Source organism: Mytilus edulis, chromosome 5 (assembly GCF_963676685.1).
Source record: "Mytilus edulis chromosome 5, xbMytEdul2.2, whole genome shotgun sequence".
Lineage (NCBI taxonomy): Eukaryota > Metazoa > Mollusca > Bivalvia > Mytilida > Mytilidae > Mytilus > Mytilus edulis.
The window spans coordinates 92,292,353-92,312,498 of record NC_092348.1 but is presented as its reverse complement, the minus strand read 5'-3'; the positions used below and the strand labels follow the sequence as shown (position 1 = coordinate 92,312,498).

The following is a 20,146-nucleotide window of genomic DNA, read 5'->3' as shown; positions in this document are numbered from 1 at the left end:
AAAGGACCTGATACTGACGGATCGGTCAGGAAACTGAAGTCTGAATAAAAGGCGGCAAATAAAGATAAAGGCGCTGTCATTATATCATTTATACAGACCCTAATAGATAGGAACATTGCTTAATATCGTATGATTTTATACACACCCTCATAGATAGGAACATTGCTTAATATCGTATGATTTTATACAGACCCTCAGAGATAGGAACATTATTTACACAGTGTGTGATTGTCCTAATACGAGAATTTATTGGGTCAATAAAATATGAATTTAATTGGCCCGATAAATTCCGTATTAGGACAATTGAACACTGTGTAACGAATTTATCCTGATTTTGTTATATTATTATATTCAAAGTCAATGTTAGGACAATATCAGCGAAATATATTTTAAATATTTAATCTAAAACTGTGAAAAATTTAAAATATTTGGACTATAAAGCATCTCATTTTTTTTTTATTAGAATGGTATAAGGGAGATAATTCCAATTGACATAATAAATAAGGACGATAATTTCAATCGAAGTAATAAAAAATTGTACTGATATTTATTAGGACTATCAACCAATTAAATTGCGAGAAATTACCCTAAATGAGGATAATGCTTAAAATCGTATGATTTTAAACAGACCCTCATAGATAGGAACATTGCTTAATATCGTACGTTTATAAACAACTATAAATTATTAATACAACAGCAGTCTGGATTTAGAGAAAAACATTCTTGCCATACAGCACTCATTTAAATAATTGATAAAATTTAAATGGTTAGAAGAATTGGACAATGGAAATTTTACCGTCATTCTCTTTTTAGATTTTAAGAAGGCTTTTGATACGGTAAATCACAATATACTTTTATCAAAACTCAAATTATACAAATGTGATGACCACTCTGTAAAATGGTTTTCATCGTATCTTTCTCAGAGAATGCAAAAAGTTAAGTTAGGAACCACTGAATCAGAATATCAAACTGTGACTTTTGGAGTTCCTCAAGGTTCTATACTTGGACCTTTATTGTTCCTCATTTATATAAATGACTTATCATTAACCTTAGAATATACAGAATCTGATCTATATGCTGATGATACAACTTTACATTTGTCATCTAAATCTATTGTAAATTTAAATATGTGTTTGAATAAAGACTTCGACAATGTTATTAAATGGTGTAAAGAAAATGATATGACGATAAATAGCAAGAAATCAAAATGTATGCTTGTTGGATCAGACAGAAAACTGGTAAACTGTAATGAATGTTTATGTGTTTTATCACAAGATAATATCGCTTTAGATAATGTTGAAGTTGAAAAACTTCTCGGATTTCATATTGATAAAAACCTATCATGGTCAATTCAAATTGATAAAATATGCGAAACTATTTCAACCAGAATATATTTGTTAAAAAGGTTGAAACGTTATTTACCATTAAAGGGTCTTATTCTTTTTTACAATAGCTATATATAACCCATTATTGACTACTGTTGTACAGTATGGGGTCTCACCACACACATTAATCTGGAGAGGATACATAAGCTCCAAAAACGTGCTGCAAGATTAGTTTTATCTGTTCCTTTTGATTTTCCATCAACAGTAATGTTTAAAAAACTTGCATGGATGACTATATTTACGAGGATACACTATTTTCAAGCTGTGTTAATGTTTAAGTGTATGAATGGTCTAGCACCTGATTATCTATCTATTAAATTTACTGCTTGTGCTGATCTTTATAATTATTGTCTGAGGTCGACAACATCAGGACTTCTCCATGTACCAAGACCTAATTCTGATTTTTTTAAAAGAACATTTAAATATTCTGGTCTTATTACCTGGAATAATTTACCAAATAATATTAAAGAAATAGACAATTTAGATACATTTAAGACCAACTGTTCAAACTATTTTCTAACTGAACAGAATAAAGATGCACGAAACTAATGTATATTTTTTCTTCTTCTACTGAATGCATATATGTGCTTATTCAATATTTAAGCTGCTATATTTAACTGTATTATGTATTTTATTTTGTATGTATTTTTGTACGTTTTCTATTTGTATTAATAGTTTTTGAAGGCCTCATGGAAGATTAACATGTAATTGTTAAATGTGTTACCTTCGTTAAATAAAGAATTTTATTATTATTATTATTATTATTACCCTCATAGATAAAAACATTGCTGAATATCGTATGATTTTATACAGACCCTGATAGATAGGAACATTGCTTAATATCGTATGATTTTATACAGACTCTCATAGATAGGAACATTGCTTAAAATCATATGATTTTATACAGACCCTCATAGATAGGAACATTGCTTAATATCGTATTTTATACAGACCCTCATAGATAGGAACATTGCTTAATATCGTATGATTTTATACAGACCCTCATAGATAGGAACATTGCTTAATATCGTATGATTTTATACAGACCCTCATAGATAGGAACATTGCTTAATGTCGTATGATTTTATACAGACCCTCATAGATAGGAACATCGTATGATTTTATTAAACAGTTTTTTTCAAGTCAATTCCTTTCCTTCCCTTCCCTTCCCTTTCCTTTCCTTTCCTTTCCTTTCCTTTCCTTTCCTTTCCAGTACTGTTAATTGTTGTTGTTCTAGTTATATTACAAGTTTCATGTACCTAGAGTTACTCCACTGAAAGGCCACTTCACGGTTAGTTCGTGCATATTGAATAGGGGGCAGATATTTTTGAAAGAGGTGGAAATAGTATGAGAGTACGAGAAATCCTATGCATGTTTTCAGCGACTGCTCTGTTAGACTGCCGCCTATTCAATACGGCCGAACTAACTGTGAAGGGGGCTATTTATAAGGAGGAGACTTGGGTTCTATAAATAATCAGTACACATTTGCCTATCCCTAGCAACGAGCATTTTCAGTGACTTGTGTTACACCTAGGTTTGTATAAGCAGGTATTCTATTGCTTGCAGTGGATCCAGGGGGAGGGTTCCGGGGGTTGGACCCCCCTATTTTTTGGACGATCAATGCATTTGAATGGGGACATATAGTTGGACCCCCTCCCCGCTTTTTCCTGGGTCGGGAACACCCCTCTCCCCTTTAAAATGGCTGGATCCGCCCCTGTGCTTGTCTGGTTTGGTTTGGGGTTTTTGTTGTTATTGTTGGGGGGGGGGGGGGGGTAGTGGATGAGGTTAATTTGGTTTCGATGACAGATCATAATTATTCACTTTAATATTGTATGTTCTCATTAATGACGACTGTTTGTTTTACTTTAAATAATTTCTGTTATTTTTGTCGTCTCTTTGAATCTTCCCCTCGTCCTCTTGTATTCAAATTAATTTAATGATACATATTTTTTTATGGTGAATCGCACTACCTACTAGTTGGTTGGTCTTTTACTAGATATCCAACTTTCAATTGGATTTTTAAAGGTGGGGTAAATTTAATATCTGCACAGCATCACATGGACCAACTAAAGAAGAATTCAACACAATTACAGTCGTTGGGTAATTTATTCCGCACCTCCAGCTTTGCCTGAAAACAATTCATCTAAGTTGACTAAACAAGAATCGAAATAGGCTCCTAACCAAAGACACCAGTATTGCATACCTGAAAACAAATTGCAATGCATTATAAGTAAATTATGATCAATAATAATTTACACTACTTCTTAAAATGCTATTGGAAGCTGATTTTAAGGGATTTACTGCGAAGAAATCAGAAAGTTAAAAATAAAATTTCAAAAATTAAAAAATGTCAACTCAAGGTTGGAAAAATTTGAAAATGGCCCTACCTAGATATGATTAAATGGTTGATTGGTTATGTTATATAGATACAATGGATACGCGTTGATTCTTGAAAAAGAAACCGTGAGCCCGGAGGGCGAATGATTTGTCTTTCATGAATCAAGGCTTATCCATTGTATCTATAACTGAAACTATTGTGTTAATGTCTTTTTAAAATTAAAGTCTTTTCTTAGTTAGAAGGTATTGTAAGTGAGTTTAAATAACCATTTTATCATGTTCAACGATGCATTAATAAATCTTAGGTCACAATTAATTGGTTAGAAAAATACTTCTCTAATTTTTGTGCTTTTTTCACATTTCTTGATTTGTGTGAGAAAAATATTTCTCCTCACTAGTGAACAGGAAGGATAAAAATCGTTAGAGAAACAGATTCCACCACTTATAAAATTATAATAAAATTGAGAATGGAAATGGAAATGTGTCAAAGAGACAACAACCCGACCAAAGTATATATGAAGTATGTTACCGAAATTTCTATCAAGAAGCCTAATTCTAGGTACATCACGATTTACTCGCATAGAAATTTGCGAATAAACATTTGTAAAATTATGTAGTAAAACAGATGAAATCATACTGTATTTATAAAACAAAAATAGACAAATACTAGAAGAATGTAATCATTTTCGTTTCAAATATGTGAAAAGCCAATAATAATCCAAAAATATACGGAAAACTCGCTATTACAAAAATATCCTCAATAACATACAAAATAAGAAAAGAAAACAGGAATACTTAAGAATAGGGACAACAAAGAGAATACAGGGATTCGAACCTAAACCGACAAGTTCCTACCTTTAACTCATTAAGTATAACCATGCTAACCTCGCGGTTACCATCTTATACTATACGACTGCCTATTATGTATGTTTAAAGGTACAAGCCCTGTGTGACCGTTCATATGTTCATTTATATATATAAAATAGACATCTAAATTGTAACCCATTGGTAGCCGAGAGGTTTCGTCGATATAATGATGACAGTCACACAAAACAGATTTCAAGGACGGATTCGATTCCCAGTGAAGGCTTATAAATTTACAAAAAATAAAGGTAATTTTTTAAATTAATTCCATTGGTGAACAGAAATCAGTAATTTAGCCAATTCAAACTTAACGAAATTAGGCACACAGAGGAAACAGTTGAATATAATTTGGTGACTCCATTTCAGCGACAGATTTAGGAATCGACTTAGTTGATTCTAGAAACAGAATCCACGGTGAAATTAATAGGCAGACGTCACGTCAATGGTTTAAAATTGTATGATTCCAAGTGTGACGGGGTTGCTTCCATTAGAACAAGTGGAAGATACTTAGTCAGCCATAAGCAGTTGAGCTAAGGAAGTATTTCTTTGTAATGAAATTCATGCTCTCCGGTTACACAAGCTTTATCCGTTGATACATCTTTATAATGAAAAAGGCTTTAAGGCGACGAATTTAAGTTTGGTCAATCTAAGTTGAAACTAAGAGTACAATACACAGATATTAGCTTTAAATGCTATATTTTTACTTACTACTGGTAACTCGCAAATATAGTATTCTGAGTCAGTACAAGAATCAGCGTCCCAACCCCAAACACCGTCACTGTTAAGATGTAATTCTACACAGCTCCCACGCGGCTCGTCCGGTTCATTTTCTAAAAAGAGAAATAAAAATAAAAATTATTTTAAATACGATACTTAAAGATGTTTGTAGTTGTAATTTTGAGGTAAAATTGTTCACAATATGTCTAAAAGCTGATATCTTACAAAAATCTATAAACACGAAAATTGTATTATGAATGAGATATTGAATTCTTAGGTATGTTAGGCCTACAGACGTCAGTTCTTTTGTTGGTGAGACTGGTTACCTGTAAATTGCAATATAGAGAATAGAGCATTATTGTGAACTTTATGTTTTGATGACTACAGTTTACTAGTCAATCTTGCAAAATTTTGTAAAATTGTTCTATCTGTTACAAATTAGGGTTGCCTTCCCCTGTAAATTCAATAGAACATGTATACTTTATCCCATTTCATATGTTCCTGTCATTCCGTTCATTTCATTGTTTTGTATATATGTTGGGTCTTGAGAAATAAAAGTTTTCAAGTTTCAAGCCTAATATTTGATTTATTTGCCAGCACGAAGAATCTTCTATTCAATAAGTATGACGTCGGTTAAAATTATAAAAACCCGGTGCAAAATAGAAAGAAGTTGTGATTACGACAAATTAAACATATCTCCCAGCTTTGATCAATTGTGACAAAAATAAATTTCCTGAACGGGATACCGTCTGTGAAATGTTTGAAGAAATGACTTTAACTTTACTATTAAACATATTCACCATAAGCCGAAACCAAAAACAGTAGTGAGGTAAATGGTATATATTTATAATGTTTAATTAACTCAACCCTTTACTCCATTATATTGTTTGAAATTGGAATATACTAGATGGAGTATTACTTCAATTCAACAATTTACATGAACCTATCAAAAAAAAGCAAAGTTAAATTCAACGAGTATTAAATACACTAATGCAAGTAATATACAAATAAGATGTTGATACAAATTTACTTACGATGTACAAGTTTTGTCGAAGGGGAAGAACTGTAGGTAAACGGACAGAAAGTCACAGGACATAAAGTCACAAATTTGATAGGACAAAAAGTCACAAATAATTTTTTGACAATATTATTGTTTAAATATATTTTGAAATATTTTATTTTTCTGAAAAATAATCATTTTTAAGTTAGGAAAATTGCTCATAAACCTCGATAAATGAAAATGTATTTAAATTTTAATCATGCAAAGGATATATTTATTGGCAAAATGACGCCATTTAAGTACCAAGCCATTTTGACATTTTGTTTTCATAACAATTATTTGATATTTGTTGAATACATTTTAATTACAAAGTTGCTTTATATATAAAACTTCAAGAAAAATACAAAAAAATGTTTTCAAAATAATTGTTTTCTTGTTCAAAGAAAAATAATCTCAAAACTGAATTGCGACTTTTTGTCCTGTGACTTTCTGTCCTACATTCGAACTGTACATAGTTCTACAATATGTGCAATATAGTTCCGACTATATATATAAAGATAACCTTTAGTTTGCAAATGAACCAAAACAAATACTTTAAAAGGCAAACATTTTTTTATTTTATTTAAGAATTGAATGCTTCTTTTTGTAACTACATTGCCCAGGGTGTAAAAGCGTTGACCGAAGTACATTTTGTATGAAGCGCGGAAGCGCTTCATTCTAAAAATGTGCACACGGTCAACTCTTTTACAAACCTATGAACCCTACTACAGAATACGCATGCTCGAAAATCCTTTCTGTGATTGAACAAAATGCTGTCATGGTGGGTGATTTGGTTGTGTTTGAAAAAAACGTCTCGTTAATTATATCGTGATGGAAAACAAGTGAAAAACTATAAATATTTGAACTAGATCTTACAAAGATTTATATTTTTATTAAAATAATTGTTTCTCCAATAGCTCTTTGCATCCGTGATAGCTGTTTATTCGGGACAATTATATAATTTTTAATGAACACTTTGTTGTACGAACGTACATGAATTTTAGAACGCACCTACGCATGTGAGATTTCCGCGGGGTTTTGGTGAATGTAAACAGAAAGAAACGAGGACCGAGAATACTGAACACAAACAGAGAAAACGTTATTTAAATGGTATCTTTGTGCTTCTGAAGGTTATCGACTGAATGATAGTTTAAACGTATACTCAATTTTAAATACGTAGGATATCTTTTTTAAAGATAGTTCTTGTTTAGCTGTTGCTCCAAACACAAAAGAGGGTAAAAAAAAACTCCTATAAAGAGTAACAGTCTACTAATTACATCAGCAAAATTTGACTTGTTAGTAGGTCTTTTCTTGCTTATCATTTTTGATTATCTAAGTTTCTATCTATCTATTATAATTTTTATCATATAGAAACGCAAAAAAGTGGTGAAAAATGTAATTAAAGGGCAATAACTCCAATAAGGAGTCGTCGGAAAATTTCCACTTTGTCTTAATTGTAGATCTTGTCTTGCTGATCATTTTTGTATAATTAGGTTTCTTTCTATCTATTATAAGTTTTAAGACACAAGACAAAAACGCAAAAAAAAATGTACAAATCGTCTTCAAAGGGCAATAACTCGAAGAAGGAGTCAACTGATTTCAGCCATAAAACTAATTTGTAGAACTTGTCCTTCTGATCGTTTTTGCAATTTGTAATTTAAGGGCAATAACTCCTACAGGGAATCGTCTGACAGTTTTGACGTATTTGGATAAATGGTAGAGATCAACATTCTGAACAGCTTTATCCTTTTCAGATTTCCTCTTTTTATAACGGTTATCAGAATAATAGACAAAACTTGCATTTTACCCCATATGTTCAATTTTTTTGTCATGTCAGCCATTTTTGTTGGCAGGCGGGGTCATGGGACACATTTTTTAAACTGAATACTCTTATGATGAATGTGGCCAAGTTTGATTCTATTTGGCCCAGTAGTTTCAGAGTTGAAGATTTTTGTAAAAGATCGCAAAAATTTAGGAGTCAATTGACAATTTTGGTCATTAAACTTATTTGTAGATCTTACTCTGCTGAACATTATTGCTGTTTACAGTTTATCTCTATTTATAATAATATTAAAGATAATTTCCAAAAACTGCAAAAATTTCCTTAAAATTACCAATTCAGGGTCAGCAACCCAACAATGGGATGTTTGATTCGTCTGAAAATATCAGGGTAGGCAGAACTTCACTTGATGAACATTTTTACCACATGTAAAATTTGCTCTAAATGCTTTAGTTTCAGAGGAATAAAGAAGCGGTACTTATAAGCTGGCAAATTAAACTTTTAATGGTTTGATTTGGTTAAGATGTTACCCTACATTTGAACAAATGGCTTTGATGTTTGATGTTAGCAAAAGAGGGGCGAAAGATATCAGAGGGACATTCAAACTCATAGATCGAAAATAAACTGACAAAGCCATGGCTAAAAAAGAAAAAGACAAACAGGCAAATAGTAGTACACAGGATACAACATAGAAAAAAACTAAAGACTAAGCAACACGAACCCCACCAAAATTGGGGGTGATCTCAGGTGCTCCGAAAGGGTAAGCAGATCCTGTTCCAAGCTATCATTGAAATTTGGCCAATTCTTCATCAAGCTTTCAGTTTAATGAAAACATGGCCTTCAGCTGAAGAATGGGAATCTATGAAGGGTGATTGGCCAGAATTGGAAGAAGCAGTTGGATCTATTTATGGCATCTCCCGAATAAATCGCCCAACCAAAAAGCAGGCACTGTTTTATTGTGGACATCGTCATGTATACACTTTATGCATACGCAAGTCATAATAGACACAGGAAATAAGATAAGATACACCAAACCTGGTTTCCTAGGTCATTACAGTGACGCAATGACTTACAGATTGATGGATGCGATCGGTCCACACGAGATATTACCGTTTCCGCGTGATTGTTACTTACTTATATACCATATATATGTTATCCATCTGAACATCCTATTGCAACACCATATACTGTAAGGCAGTTACGCAATCGAAATGCAATAATCCGCGATCAACGCAAATTTGCCAATGAAAATATTCGTGCAAGAAGAGTTTATGTAGAACATTTCATAAGGCAAATACAAATTTATAAAATAATAGGCATAGTTGAAATGATATTGCACCTATTGTAGAACTATGTGCCGCTCTTTCCCTACGACTAAACCTGCTTCTTGATGAATGTAAATCATAAATAAATTGTATCAACATCTTAAATTGTATATTTCTTGCATTCGTGTATTTATAATGGTTCAATTTAACTTTGATTTTTTCATAGATTCATGTGAATTGACGAATTGAAGTAATACTCCGTCTTGTGTATTCAAATTTCAAACAATATAATGGAATAAAAGGGAAAACGGTACTATTTATTCTGCCATAGCATGCATAAGCGACAATACTAACAATTCCTAAATTTACCCCTTTTTATAATAAAAACCTGGATAAAACAGTTATGTGTGGAGTTAGTACTTTATTATTCTATTTTAAAAATTAAAGCCAAATAGTATCATGACCAATTTCCAACGAAGCTTGTTTATGTTATCCATGCCCACCGTCATTTTACAACACATTTTTGAAATTTTGGAAGCCTTTTCGAATAATTCTCTAGAAAATATTTCAATAGGTTTTAAAATTTATATTGTAAATTTACACACTGCAGTTATTCATAGATAATTAAAAAAATATATTGTACCCTTACATCCAATCACAGCGCTCCTAATTTGACTTTCTTCATCTGCCTTGGGTACACAAAAGGCCAACCTTATGCTGGGAAAATGTAATACTACCGTTTTTCCAAAAGGATTGTCATTGAGATAATTAACATTATAAATATTTACCATTTACCTCACTACTATTTTTGGTTTCGGTATCGGTATCGGTATCGGTATCGGTATCGGTTTCGGTTTCGGTATCGGCTTATGGTGAATGAACCTTAAGCTTTGTAAATAATGAAAACCCGTATTCATATCATTCCACCATATTCTTGTACTAAATATCTGTTAAAGTTCAATTGTCGTCATACTAACCTATTCCAAATGGCAGAGCGTTGAAATCAAACTTTTTGTTGTTTCCTTTAAACACAAAGTTCCCGGGACTGTTCAAATCGTTGGCACCAGTCCAAACATCCACATCGTTGTCACCTGGATGTAAGTAAATGTAAATTACATGATTTAAATAAAAATTGAATGCTTATTTTTTGTAATTTTACATGGTTGTTAAAGAGTTAAACGTGCTCAAATTAGTTTTATAAAGTGCGGAATATTACATGTAAATGCTACAACCATCATGAAATTACTATAGTTAAATCAAGCTATTCGGTTTGTTAAGCCTTGTTTTAATGTTGTCATGCAAAGCACGTGTAGGCACGTGTAGTCAGCCATGTTGCATTGTATCAGGAAATAAAATATAGGTTTTGGAATGCCTCAACCAATCAAAATTACGAAATCGTATGAAACTTCCTATTTAATTTTCTAGTGATTATATATAAAGCCAGCTAGTGTATCCTGGCCCTCTTTTGTTTTGTATAGATCTGAGTTATATACTCAGCGTCGATTTTACCGTGAAATTTAATTAAATCAAGCCTCGTGTTATTTTAGAGCCAATTGTTATTCCACAGCCTCGTGTTATTCCAGAGCCTCGTGTTATTCCACAGCCTCTTGTTATTTCAGAGACCAGGGTTATTTCAGAGCCACTTGTTAATCCGCAGCCTTGTGTTTTTAATGAGACCAGGGTTATTCCAGAGCCACTTGAAATTCCACAGCCTTGTGATTTTCATGAGACCAGGGTTATTTCAGAACCACTTGTTATTCCAGAGCCTCGTGTTATTTCAGAGCCACTTGTTATTCAAGAGCCTCGTGTTATTTCAGAGACCAGGGTTATTTCAGAGCCACTTGTTATTCCAGAGCCTTGTGTTTTTCATGAGACCAGGGTTATTCCAGAGCCTTGTGTTTTTCATGAGACCGGGGTTATTTCAGAGCCAATTGTTATTCCTCAGCCTTGTGTTTTTCATGAGACACGCGTGACCGTTGATAATCACATTATCGCTGCTAAAGGAACAGTAGACATTAGGCCATTAAAATAAAAGGCGGAAGATACCAAAAAAGGACTCCACTGAGAAGTAAAAAAAAATATAGGATATAGATAGTACAATTTCAAAGCTTGATTGAACATGTCATGGTCTTGTGTAACAATGAATACATTATATATTAAGTCCTTAGCACAGGTAACTGACACTGGACATATATATCCTTAGGCATCTTACAATTATCGTTTGGCTACATATTATATAATATCTTTATTCCTATACAGCCAATACATTGCATCGGTACAGAGATTATGTCAGGGAATGGAGGCATGGTTTTTTATACGCCCGGGACGGGACGTATTATGGTATACCATTGTCCGTCCGTCCGTCCGTCCGTCCGTCGTCCACACTTCGGACAATAACTCAAAAACACTTTCACCAATTTCCAAGAAACTTTGGTGAATTGTTTATATCTATTGACGTAAGCTCCATTTCGTTTTTTTTTAATTTTAGATTTTAAGTTTTGGATTTATGGGGCTTTATTCATAAAAAAAGGGGGGATTTTTAACACTTCGGACAATAACTCAAAAAGGCTTTCACCAATGTCCATGAAACTTTGGTGAATTGTTTATATCTATTGATGTAAGCTCCCTTTCAATTTTTATTAATTTCAGATTTTAAGTTTTGGATTTATGGGGCTTTATTCATAAAAAAGGGGGATTTTTAACACTTCAGACAATAACTCAAAAAGGCTTTCACCAATGTCCATGAAACTTTGGTGAATTGTTTATATCTATTGATATAAGCTCCCTTTCAATTTTTATTAATTTCAGATTTTAAGTTTTGGATTTATGGGGCTTTATTCATAAAAAAAGGGGGATTTTTAACACTTCGGACAATAACTCAAAAAGGCTTTCACCAATGTCCATGAAACTTTGGTGAATTGTTTATATCTATTGATGTAAGCTCCCTTTCAATTTTTATTAATTTCAGATTTTAAGTTTTGGATTTATGGGGCTTTATTCATAAAAAAGGGGTATTTTTAACACTTCGGACAATAACTCAAAAAGGCTTTCACCAATGTCCATGAAACTTTGGTGAATTGTTTATATCTATTGATGTAAGCTCCCTTTCAATTTTTATTAATTTCAGATTTTAAGTTTTGGATTTATGGGGCTTTATTCATAAAAAAAGGGGTATTTTTAACACTTCGGACAATAACTCAAAAAGGCTTTCACCAATGTCCATGAAACTTTGGTGAATTGTTTATATCTATTGATGTAAGCTCCCTTTCAATTTTTATTAATTTCAGATTTTAAGTTTTGGATTTATGGGGCTTTATTCATAAAAAAAGGGGTATTTTTAACACTTCGGACAATAACTCAAAAAGGCTTTCACCAATGTCCATGAAACTTTGGTGAATTGTTTATATCTATTGATGTAAGCTCCCTTTCAATTTTTATTAATTTCAGATTTTAAGTTTTGGATTTATGGGGCTTTATTCATAAAAAAAGGGGTATTTTTAACACTTCGGACAATAACTCAAAAAGGCTTTCACCAATGTCCATGAAACTTTGGTGAATTGTTTATATCTATTGATATAAGCTCCCTTTCAATTTTTATTAATTTCAGATTTTAAGTTTTGGATTTATGGGGCTTTATTCATAAAAAAAGGGGGATTTTTAACACTTCGGACAATAACTCAAAAAGGCTTTCACCAATGTCCATGAAACTTTGGTGAATTGTTTATATCTATTGATGTAAGCTCCCTTTCAACTTTTATAAATTTCAGATTTTACATTTCCGTGTTATGAATTTTTATGCTTAAAAAAGGGGGGATTTTCCAATTTTGGGACAATACATTTAAAGCATAAAAGACAAGTTAAAAGAGCAACGGGCGTATCATGCGCTAAAGCGCAGCCCTTTATTTTAAAGTAGATTTCAAATGTTTTCAGAAAGATAAATGGTCAGTGTCATGTATAGCCTGCTCAGATGGTTATCGCTTACTCTAAGTTATTTACAGAGGATTTACGAAATGTATGAAAGTTAAAATATATCAAACTTATCTAATGGGTTTACCTCCCTTTACTAATGCCCCACTTTTTTAAAAAAGAAAACGAAGACACACTTACCGATGCCAAATTTCCGTCGGAGAGCGTTAATCTCATTTAGACTATCAGGTACTAAGAGATAAGCTCCATTAGTACTGGTACATACGGCCTGAAATTTAAAAGAAGTTCAATTCAACTCATGCAAACTAATTTTAACAGACTAAAATGTACTTTAAACTTTCTCTCGTTTGAATTAATTTACATTGAACCCTGTCAGGGCCTTTTATAACTTACTTGTTACTATACATTATAGGTTTTGCTCATAGTTGAAGAACGTGCGGTGATTTAAGGATGTTCGGTACTCTGTTTCAAAATAACAAGCTTTTTAAAAGACTGTAATACATTGAAAGTATTTAAATAAAGAAACTAATAAAGCAGAAAAAAATGAAGGTTCGTGTGCTTGTTTTCGAGATATAAGCCATTGAAAATTTGACGGGAAATACTTCTCTCTACTGTATGTAATCAAATTATGGAAAGGAAAGTAGGGGTTAGTGGGCAAAATTTTTAATGGCACTACATGGATAAAACCAGAGGATTTCGAATATCTGGCAAAAAAATCATAATAAGGGGAGCAAACATCCTTTAATAGAGTTGGTAAAGTTCACGTCATTTGGTCTCTCTACATGATAGATAGTTGCATCACTTGGCAATCACTGCATCCTCAATATACTTAGGGAGCAACCATTTAACTTCAAGGGGGTATGGTTTTTTGTCTTGAGTCAGATTATTTTTTTTTAGTTTTTCAACGCTATGATATCAATCAAATTTTTTTTTTCAATATTTAACACTATATAAAGGTATGGGTAAAATCTGGATTCAGAATATTATTTTTTTTCATCTGCTTGACCAGAATATTTTAGAAAAAAACACATCGTTCTATAAGATTGTATAATTATGCATATAGGTACTATTTGAGCTGATAAATATATGAATGGGTTATGTATTGGTAGGGATTTCACAATTATTCAATATATATATGGGGGGTGGGGGGTTAAATCCCAGCTGCACAACTGTACCCAAAATCCCAGGTTGATCCCATGGGACCCTCACCCCCCCCCCCCCTACATTGAAGTTAAATGGCCGTTCCCTTACCTCTGTATAGGTCCAGGAAGTTTTTTTGACGCTGGTCGATTTGCAAGCAACAATCAATTTATAAAAAAAATATCAACAAACATTTTAATCTATATAACTTTCAACTGCGTGGTAGAAAGTCTAGGTTCTTTTTTTACAACTAAGTACGGCCAATGGAAGATAGGACAAGAGCGTCTTGATGAACATATTGTTTTGAAACATAGGATTATAATATTTGTTAATGTTTTTGTATGATGCAATTTGTAATTTGTCACAAACTGTCTAATTCAAATGTTTTATCTTAAGACTACAACAATAGCATGCACTGTAACGACCTTAATTGTGTTATGGCGGCTGTTTTGTAGGGGCCTCGGTGGCCAAGTGGTCTAAGTGTTATGGCGGCTGTTTTGTAGGGGCCTCGGTGGCCAAGTGGTCTAAGTAGTCAAACTACTGTATTGCTAGCCAGGTCGTGGGCTTGTAACCTACACGTGGTTCTCTCTGGGCATTCCGGATTCATCCACCAATAAAAACTGACCGCCACGAAATAGCACAATAGTGCTGAAAGTGGCGTTAATCAACAACCAATCAATCAATTGATGTGTTGGTGGAGAGAGCCAAGGCAACCTAGAGAAAAATCACCAATATTCGGTAAAGAAAAGTGAGCATCTTTGTGAATGAGGATCTGAGAGGACATGCTGCCATTGCTCACTGTAAAGGAACTATGTTGACAACTCGGCCATCGTCCCCTCCTCTCAAAAATAACCCCACCCAAACAAGTATGATCACTGTAAAGGAACTATGTTGAACACTCGGCAATCGTCCCCTCCCGGCTCTAAAAAATAACCCCATCCAAACAAGTATGATCACTGTAAGGAACTATGACATAATGTGGACCATTCGGCTATCATTCCCTTCTCTCAAAAATAACACCACCCAAACATGTATCAACAGAAAGAAATATCTTATACATCAGCAGACTGCCAATTCCTTATATCGTTTAGTCCACCAAACAAGTAACAGTTCGGACTGATTTGTTGGTCATCAAGCTTCGAATAACCAACTGGACACGTTACTGCTGGACAATCGGCACCCCCAACTGCAACTCCATCTGCACCCACAACTGCACCTCCAACTGCACCCCCATCTGCACCTCCAACTGTTGTAGCTAAAGTAAAAATCATATGACAATATACTCCGTTTTGAAATACCGTTGAAATATATTTTTTTCGTTGCTTTATTGTATTTTTCCTTAAGAATGCCAACAGAAAGATTGAACAAGATTTTATTATTTGGAATGTTTATAATACGAAATCTTTTTTAACGAATTGTTTGTTTTATGTTTTTTGGGTTTCAGTCTCATAAAATGTATGTTCACAGTTGCATTTTCTTAATTTAGTGTAATTTTTAAATGCTTTTTTAGGGCAGACACATCAATTCAGTTACAGCAAGGTTAAAGACATTCAAATATAGTGATAAGGGACATAATGTGTTAAAAGATCATGTTTCCGCGCGTCGCTTATTTTACTTTCTATTTAAACGATCTTTCGGGATCCTCAGGTTTAATCGTAATGATAAACACCTTTAAAAATGTGTTGGCAGACATTTCATTGGTTGATATAAGTGTTATCAGATCCTACATATTTACTTACGTGAAGAAGACCCCAACAACGATGAAACAATCAGCAGTGAAACAAAAAGTCCAAGAATGCCTGATAAACCTGATAAACCTAAGTAAACAATAAATATATAGATGATAGTGTTGTTTATGTAACACTATAAATCATTCTAATATGACGTCCTCATTAATATTTGTAAACAAAGCCGTGTTCTAATTAGCACAAAATGTATTGTTTTTATTAAACACAATTTAAATTCGTTTTGCTTAATCTTTAGTTTTCTGTGTAGTGTTTTGTAAATCGCTATTTTTTGTTCGGGTTTGATTTCGACTTCCGGTTTTGAATTTCCCCATTAGTATCCCACTTTATAATAGAGCAACAAGATGTGTTATTGTAGCTATTGATAGAATCTATCGCTTTTGCAGAAAAGAAGTCATAATTGAGGGTCATCGTGGGATTTGAAGAAGAAAAAAAACAGAAAATGATGTGCAAACAATTTGAACAAAAAGCAGAAAAAATAGAAATAAAGAAAAAAATTATATACAAAAGTTAAAAGATAAAGAATAAAGAAAAATAAGTAAAATAATTAAGAAAAGTAATAATGGAGTGTTCAAATATAAAGATGAGTGAATAATTAGCATAAAAGATTAAAGAAAAGTGAACATGACCTTCAAAAATTAAAGAATATAAAGAAATGAACACCCCAAAAGCAATAATATCATAGTAATCCATTGTTAACCTTCATCCGTATTCTCTTCATTATCTCTCAACTGGAAAATTTGGGTTGATGGCGCTGGATCATCTATAAAACCGCTGACAAAAGAAGTCTTAAGGAGGAGTATGCCTAGTAATACTGACAGGAAGATCAGTCGGTGCTTTGAAAAGAAATAAAAACATAACTTTTGTCGCATTCGGCACACCTCGGCAGATCTACCAATCTAACCAGATGTAGGGTAGCGGAATCTGCCGAATGTAGCCGATTGCCATTGTCGTCGGTCATAAGCACTCCCTCTAGCAAATTCAGTGATGCACTACGTTTAAAAATGCCATTGAAATGCATTCATTGGTTACAGGTTAACTGAAAGTCTAATGAAACGAGTTTCTGGTGATTATGATGAATTTTAAGAAAATTATAGAACCAATGTTGACGATCGTAAAGTTTCAGTGAGAAAATTCAGTATGTATGTGAAGTTAGCGGCCGGTTCGTTAATCAATATTCGATATTCAAATTAAGTTGAAAATCATAAAAAAAAAAAAATATTTGATAATATTAAAAGCATGATTTTCATAGTTAGGAGGAGTGAAAATATACGTAGGAAATCGTTTTATGACCCCTTCAAGCTGTCGTAAATTCTCGTTGTATCGAATATAAACCCTTATGTAAGTTCCATATTTGTTTTTATGTAATATAGATTTTAATTAATAAAACGACATCAAAGATGTAATTCTATATTGCATAAAGACAAATATGCAACTTACATAAGCATTGGTAAGGGTTTATTTTCGAGAACAACGAGAGTTTAAGACAGCCTGAAGGGGTCATAAAACGTATCTTTTCACTCCTTTCAACTATGAAAATCATGCTTTTAATGTTATCAAATATTTTAATGTTTTATGATTTCAACTAAATTTGAATATCGAACCGACTGCTAGCAGCCAGTTGGATATTGAATATCGAATATGTGTTTTTTTGTACTGGTATGGATAGTAAACCCCACATTGACAGAAACAAGTGCCTGTGCTCACACGGTAACGAAAATCTGTGTGTTGTTCACATAATATCAATGTGTACCTCAATCTAAACACAATTGTTGTTTTAAGAAATGATTTGGTCGTAGGTTGATGATTAGAAATGTCTAATTATTTACCCAAAACAAGAACCATTACTAAAAACATGTGCAAATACTTGTCAAAGAAGTTGGCACTCGTCTCATCCGATATAATTCTATATTAATTGCAACTCTTTTTCTTATAGAAAGCCACTGTGTGTGTGTAATAAGTATAGTTGTATCAATAATTGGTATTGCATTCTTTCATGCATATGTTTTTTTCGATGTTTTATTCAGATAAGAAGCATTGTGTACGGTGTTTAGCTGACCACATAAATCTTTCTGTACGGTGCATAGTTAAGTTGCTGTACACCGTACACAAAAACAAACTTAGATAACAACAGATACCAAAGGGACAAACTAGTAAGTCGAAAATAAACTGACAACGCCATGGCATAAACAAAACGAAAAAAAGCAAAATTTTAAAACAAGCAACAGTTTGCAACTTGACTTACATCTAAAAATTGACAATGAGGGTCGGTTGAAAACAAAACTTAACGACAAAAGAGATGATTTCAGCTTTCCAATTGTGAACTTTCCATTTCTAAGTAGCAACATTTCAGCAGCACCTGCATACGGGGTATATATATCCAAATTGACACAATATTCCCGTGCTTGCATTTCCTATCATGATTTTCTTGATAGAGGGTTGCTGCTCACAAGAAAGCTATTAAACCAAGAGTTCCAAATGGTGAAGTTGAAATCATCCCTTCGTAAATTTTACGAACGCCATCACGAGTTGGTTGACCGTTATGGAATTACCGTTTCACAAATGATATCGGATATGTTTCTTACGTCGTAACTACAATCTCCTTCCCTTTTATGAATGTGACCTACCGAATTAGACTATTTACCGGATTTGTTATCACATAAGCAACACGACGGGTGCCACATGTGCAGCTGGATCTGCTAACCCTCCCGGAGCACCTGAGATCACCCCTAGTTTTTGGTGGGGTTCGTGTTGCTTATTCTTCAGTTTTCTATGTTGTGTCATGTGTACTATTGTTTGTCTGTTTATCTTTTTCATTTTAAGCCATGGCGTTGTCAGTTTATTTTCGATTTGTGATCATTTATGAGTTTGACTGTCCCTTTGGTATCTTTCGTCCCTCTTTTACAAAACATATAACATGGAAAACAAAAGACTGAGCAATACGAACCCCACATAAACCAAAGGATGATCTCAGGTGCTCCGGAAGGATTGGAATATATTGTTCCACATGTGGCACCCATCGTGTTAAAAAGGTTCTAATGTGATAGAAGTTGAATTCTTCGCAGTTACATATATATAGACGTCGCGTACGGTGTTGGTGTTAGTTTTGGTAACGTTAGTTTGACGTTATTTTTCATGCATTGTATAAATAACGTCGTACTTTTTTCATTTCGTGCAGTTCAATCATACAGCATAATTTATATGACCGGTTCGCTTGACTTGCTACGTATAGAACAGACACGAAAAGCGGCACATATTTTTTAAGTAAAGTAAAATTAAAACGGAAAATTATTTACTTTTAAATATAGTATCCCCTTAGAGCAAGACATTTACTCTTTCTTTTTGATTGTAATAGGATAATTAAAAAAAAGTTTACACCGCTGTCTTTTCTGCTGCTTTTTCTTTTAGGGTTAACATATTTATTTATATTGGATTCGGAAACAAGTTATTGCAACTTATAAGGATCCGTTTCCACTTTAAGGGTGTGAGTGCTTCCTCGAAGCCTTAAACCTGCTCTTTTCCAAATCTACAAGGTGTCTTTTACGTGCAACAGATATTGCTCTCGCTTAACACGGGTCAGCCATCTATCGTCCCTTTCAGACAGACTATCATTGTTTAAAAAGACCATACTCGCAAATGTTGTTAAGGGCTTATTCTCAGTTTATCCGCTTTTGATAATTTCTGAATAAAAGTTTTATTAGTTGAATAGTTTGTTTTATCACTTGTATTTTAAAAATGTTAAAAGAATAAATACAAAATTAACAACAAAAAAAATAATTTAATCAAATTTGACGATTGCATAAACACTCGGAAATTAAATTTCAACTATGAACAAGAACACAGATGGGCGCAGATAATTTTAACGAAAAATGTTAAACTACTAGGGACATTTTAGCGAAGACATTAGAGCCCATTTTAAGCTGGGGTCACACATTCATGATTTTTAC

The 20,146-nt window shown here is 33.1% G+C and overlaps 1 long non-coding RNA gene across 1 annotated transcript; it reads right to left on the bottom strand.

Moving 5' to 3' along the window:
- Window positions 1–3,237: 3,237 nt before the first annotated feature.
- On the bottom strand, window positions 3,238–13,702 carry LOC139524822 (uncharacterized). The gene is made up of 4 exons (XR_011664868.1): window positions 13,495–13,702; window positions 10,365–10,478; window positions 5,295–5,416; window positions 3,238–3,588 (listed from the first exon to the last, which is right to left on the bottom strand). It is a non-coding gene; the product is annotated as an uncharacterized lncRNA (long non-coding RNA).
- Between the last annotated feature and the right edge of the window lie 6,444 nt (window positions 13,703–20,146).